The sequence below is a fragment of the Cebidichthys violaceus genome, unplaced genomic scaffold (assembly GCF_023349555.1).
Source record: "Cebidichthys violaceus isolate CVI_PGR_0920_01 unplaced genomic scaffold, fCebVio1.0.p SCAF_99, whole genome shotgun sequence".
NCBI classification, from domain to species: domain Eukaryota; kingdom Metazoa; phylum Chordata; class Actinopteri; order Perciformes; family Stichaeidae; genus Cebidichthys; species Cebidichthys violaceus.
In genome coordinates this window covers 379,998-385,330 of record NW_027176985.1, presented here as the reverse complement: position 1 = coordinate 385,330, position 5,333 = coordinate 379,998, and the positions used below count along the sequence as shown (strand labels likewise).

General features: G+C 42.8%; 1 protein-coding gene across 13 annotated transcripts in view; it reads right to left on the bottom strand.

The window, feature by feature from the left end:
* add1 (adducin 1 (alpha)) overlaps window positions 1–4,935 on the bottom strand; it is a 23,634-nt gene extending 18,699 nt beyond the window's left edge. For 10 of the 13 annotated variants that reach the window (XM_068704730.1, XM_068704732.1, XM_068704731.1 and 7 more), the window contains exon 1: window positions 4,820–4,935. The gene's annotated coding sequence lies outside the window, so the exon portion shown is untranslated. The remainder of the gene's footprint in view (window positions 1–4,819) is intronic. The other 3 variants (XM_068704739.1, XM_068704733.1, XM_068704740.1) reach the window with 2 other exon arrangements.
* Window positions 4,936–5,333: the final 398 nt, after the last annotated feature.

Genomic DNA, 5,333 nt, shown 5'->3' with positions numbered 1-5,333 from the left:
TAGATTTTAAAAAACGGGTCGTGTTCAGGGAGCCCTGGAAATGCAACATCCACTGAAGTAATAGGAGCGTTTGTATTAGAGTCATGTTGGGAATCATACACTATACGTACATGTGATGAGACTGATGAGCGGGGAAACTAACATGTTTTACTGGTTTTGCAGATATACTTGTTTGGCATCAACATGTTGACCGAAACTTAAACTTGTTTGGAAATTAACTGACATGACACTAACACTATGTTTATATAGTTTAGTTAAATATAAAATAGTCTTATAAATTACTTGCATGTATTTTTTTTGGAGGAAAGACCTCCTCTAAAATCCTAAAATGTGGTTTAAACGTAAAACTGTGTACCAAATAATTAAACTATCAACTAGTGTGGCGTAATCTTATATTAGAACGATTTAATAAGAAATAAAAGTGAAGGAACACCATTGCTCTGAATATTTTAATTCATTTGGGGAATCATGTCACTGAAGTCAACTTCCTGAAGTGTGAAGGTGGTGTAACCACCATTCAAAGAGCCACTTTCTTAACATCGTGCAAAAAGAGCATGTGACAGGAAATGACACCAAAGAGAGGGACCACTGATGAGCCAACTGTTGACATCTGTGGTTCGGTATGAAGGACTACATGTCAAACGGCCCGACCCCAGGAAAACCTTAATCATTCATCATAACAACACAAAGTAGTATTTACACTACGGCATGAAGCTCAAACAGGCGTAAATGATAATGCCTGTCAATTTTGGTCGTAAACTGAAATGTCAGATAGGGTAACCAATTAGACCAGCACCCTCTTGTGATGGCACACCTGTTAAATGATGCGTTAGGAGAGAACCCTGGGTGAACCGTTGGTGTGTCTAAAGCTGCAAGTCATGCACCACCCTGCAAATGTCGGGGGATTTATAGCACCACTGGCAGTAAGTGTCCGGGTCTGCCACTGTATTGTCTGGCCCGACTTGCACTCTGTGTCTTGCACGTTAGGACAACTACAAAGGGCACAAGAGCTTATGCAAAGCAGCAAAAGATACTGATGGTCGCCTGTGTACAGAGGGGCCTCTGATACACAGAGCATGTAACAGTCACACATCAAACGCTGCTCTTTCCTCCTCCGTTTTCACTGTGGATGTGTATAAAAAATTAAAAAAAATAAAAAACTCTTGGACTGGATGCATCTGAGGCTTTTTCTCGTCTCCAAGCAACAGGAAAATGTGATGACGAATCAAGCATCCCATTCATACACTACAATGTATGTCATCTGCATTTGTGTGAAAATTAGAGGTGACATTTTGATCGTTGGAACAATCAAGCAAAGGAAACAGCTCCCTCAGTACTAACAGTATGGCAAAATGTCTGATGGTCGACACACGTATCTATGTCGTTTTAAGTTATGCTAAGAAATGGTGTGTCATCATCATATCGCTAGAACATATTGAGAACATAAAAAAAAAGGTAGATATATGCTGTGAGGAGAAGCACCAGGCTTTCTGCTCTCCCACTGGTGTGTACTGTACATTGTGCATATTTCCATTTTATCATAATTCTCTTTTGAGAGATGGAAGCTTACACTGAAACATCTTTTCAGCATGACCAGGCTCACTGAAAAAAAGATTAAGCAAAAAAAAAAAAAAGATCCATTTAGTTTGTTCCAAAAATATGCCAATCAAGCTCTTGGCAGTGAAAAGATCTTTATGGTGTGAAAAAAAAAAAAAAAAAAGATGGCCTTAAATTATTTGCTGGTCTTTCTTTGTCATTTTGTGTGTGTGTGTGTGTGTGTGTGTGTGTGTGTGTGTGTGTGTGTGTGTGTGTGTGTGTGTGTGTGTGTGGTGTTTCATGGAAGCAGTTTTGAGACATTTGAGCGAAGCACTCGGACGAGGCTCTTTATATCTCTGAGTTAGATGCCTGTCATTACTGAGGACAAAGAATCCACTAGCAACTGCTCGTGTGTGTGTGTGTGTGTGTGTGTGTGTGTGTGTGTGTGTGTGTGTGTGTGTGTGTGTGTGTGTGTGTGTGTGTGTGTTGCAGACCAACTACTACGCCTCGTAGGAATGCGCTCGGTGTCCTTTTAGCACTGCCCCATGCATGGTCTTGTGTACCACCGAGTAATTGGCATACACAGAGAAGTCATAGCTATATGGACAACAGGATCTAACAACAACAATACATGTGCATATTATATCATAAATTCTATCATAACACTGCATGCAAAAAATGACATTGTTTTATCTTGTGTGCAAGTCTCAGCTCCACAGCACAGTGTGTGCGATCTTAACGGGTTAAAAAGAACACTAAATGGCAGAGTCAGCGACTAGCTTGTGAAGTTAGTGGAACACTTAGCAGCCAAAGAGACAGATATTTCACTCTGCTTTGGGGAGTAATGTCACCTGTTCCAGTACTCTATGTAAGCTTCACCATCACTGGGACTATCTTCATGGCTCAGATATTATCTGCTGCATACTACCAAGGCCAGGCCAAACACTGTGTTAAGAGTGCGAGTACAGCAAGTGAGGGTTTATCTGGCTGTCACATGTCTTATGGGACAGAGTGGTGGAAGATTGCTCTCTGAAACAACAGACCCCTCCCTGTACAGTTTCCTTAGTCTCACTCTCTAGCCTGTAGCCTACAGCATGCCCCCTTCAGCCTATAGCGTGCCCCCTCCAGTCTGTAGCCTATAGCGTGCCCCCTCCAGTCTGTAGCCTATAGCGTGCCTTCTCCAGTCTGTAGCCTATAGCGTGCCTTCTCCAGTCTGTAGCCTATAGCGTGCCTTCTCCAGTCTGTAGCCTATAGCGTGCCTTCTCCAGTCTGTAGCCTATAGCGTGCCTTCTCCAGTCTGTAGCCTATAGCGTGCCTTCTCCAGTCTGTAGCCTATAGCGTGCCTTCTCCAGTCTGTAGCCTATAGCGTGCCTTCTCCAGTCTGTAGCCTATAGCGTGCCTTCTCCAGTCTGTAGCCTATAGCGTGCCTTCTCCAGTCTGTAGCCTATAGCGTGCCTTCTCCAGTCTGTAGCCTATAGCGTGCCTTCTCCAGTCTGTAGCCTATAGCGTGCCTTCTCCAGTCTGTAGCCTATAGCGTGCCTTCTCCAGCCTGTAAACTGTAGCGCGTACTCACCAGCCCGTAACACATACTCGTGTATCTTTAGCCTGTAACGTGCACTTGTGTATCTTTAGCCCGCTAGCGTAAATATTTGAACCAAACATACGTAGATGCATAGCCTACAGTATATTGACATGGACATTAGTGACCTATGTGGTGTGAATGATAGTTCAAGTGGGACTGTTTTTGCATCTCTAATGGTAAATATAAAAAAGGTCTCCTGCTAAGTGATCACATATGGAAAGGAAGGACGGAAAGAGTGAAATAGAGAGGATGGACTTGAAATGAGGAACACATTTTCAGCTGCACTGCAGTCAAGGGTGTGGGCGTGGGGAGTGGGAGTAAAACAAACACTCTGTATCTGGAGTGAGTGTGTATGCGTGTGTGTGTGTGTATTAGTGGAGTTTGTGGCAACATGGAGCCAGACTGACCCGAGCTAAGCTCTCTCCTTTGGGAGTTTCACTCATTCTAACGGAATTACCAAATCCAGGGAGTTACCATCCCTCAACACTCGCAGAGCTTTTTTATCTTGGCCATTTGGTTTTTGCTAATCCTCATCCAGTATGAGGGGGAAGGGACTTCTCAGTCGACTTTAGAAAGGAGACAGACACAGCTTAGTGGTTATGTTCTCTGGTTTGGGGATAAAACTGTCAACAAGGCACTTTAAACCTTTACAAACTCTCAGGTTATTATCACCTTTCAATCCTCCTACACACTCTCACTGGAGCTGGACAACCAGTGCTGCAACTAAAGCCTGAGGTGACATTGTTTTGCCCAACACTTGAAAATAATCAAATTATCAAATCAAAAATTAGAAGCAGAAAACTTTTTCTTGATGATACATTTTGCCAGTTAATTCAACTGTCAATCAAGTCACCATAAACATTATGATAGGCTATAGATTGATTGCACTACAAATATACAGTATATTAACATACACAATATTTTACTGTATATTTACAGTATGGTCCCAACTTTGACCTCCATCTCTAGCTATAACTTGTAATTTCTATAATAGCATTTCACTAATAAGAGGGATGACCTGGATACTATAAAAACATAATTTCCCTTTAGGATTAATAAAGTACTTTATGACTGGCATGATGTTTACTGTTATACTGTGACATGGCAGAATGAAAAGTGACCTGCTTACAATCATACAAATGAGTGTGCATATTGTGTATTATATGCAGGACATGGTGCCATCTTAACAACAGGAAACTACTCCATCAACACACAGCTGAATAAAGCCCATCGTCCTGCTTCAAAAATCACGCCCAGATAGGAAACAATCACACAAACACCACATGACGAAACGTTTCGACCCGAGCGGCCCATATTAAATAGCTTCAGTGAAATGCAAAAAAATAATGCAACAACAGGCCTGCTCGGACAGCAAGCTAACGAAACACACACACACACACACACACACACTGGGCACACAGTGTGTGGCCCTGCGCTGTTGTTGTCCAACACAGGAAACCCTCTCGAGCTTAAGCGAAGTAATTTAAATATCACACTAAAAACGCAGAAATGTTCGTTTTACAGCGAGAAAACGTGCACAGCAGCGTCTCTGCAGACCAACATATTAGCAAAAACAGTGAGGGAGCTAACCACACTAAAGACACAACGGGACCGGAGCAAACATTAAAAACACACACACATGGGTTATTGTATCGGACAAACCGCTGAAAACCAAATAAAGTCGAGTATTTCAAAGCTTACCCTCTCTTTGATGAAGTGATGGAATATGAAAACTCGGTGAAAGCAGGACGGTGGGTTTCACTGCCTTTATCCCCGACCCTGGTGAGCTCAGAGTGGGTTTATCTCTCCAGCGCTCGTCGTCCCTGCGTCGCTCCGCCCATCATTCCACCTTGGGTGCGGCAAACGGCTTTTGATCTGCGGCTCGCTATTGGACACCTTGGTAGGCACGTGACAAAACCGGGGGCTGTGATTGGAGCACAGATCGTTTGCCCCGCCCCCAGCAGAAAAAGGGGGCTTTAAGCACATATCCATGTTTTTTTTACTTTACTGCTAGTGCTACAGTCATGAAGCTGGTAAGCATGGGCGGTGGAAGATGATTTGATCCGGTAATGATGTCACAGAATATGCAAAAATATACACATAACTGGTGTTGATTTATGTCAATGGCAAATTGTTTTATTTCAATAACCGTTCAAGCAGCAAAGAGGTACAATTACTTAAGTAATGGATCTGAGTACTGCAACAATAAGTTAAG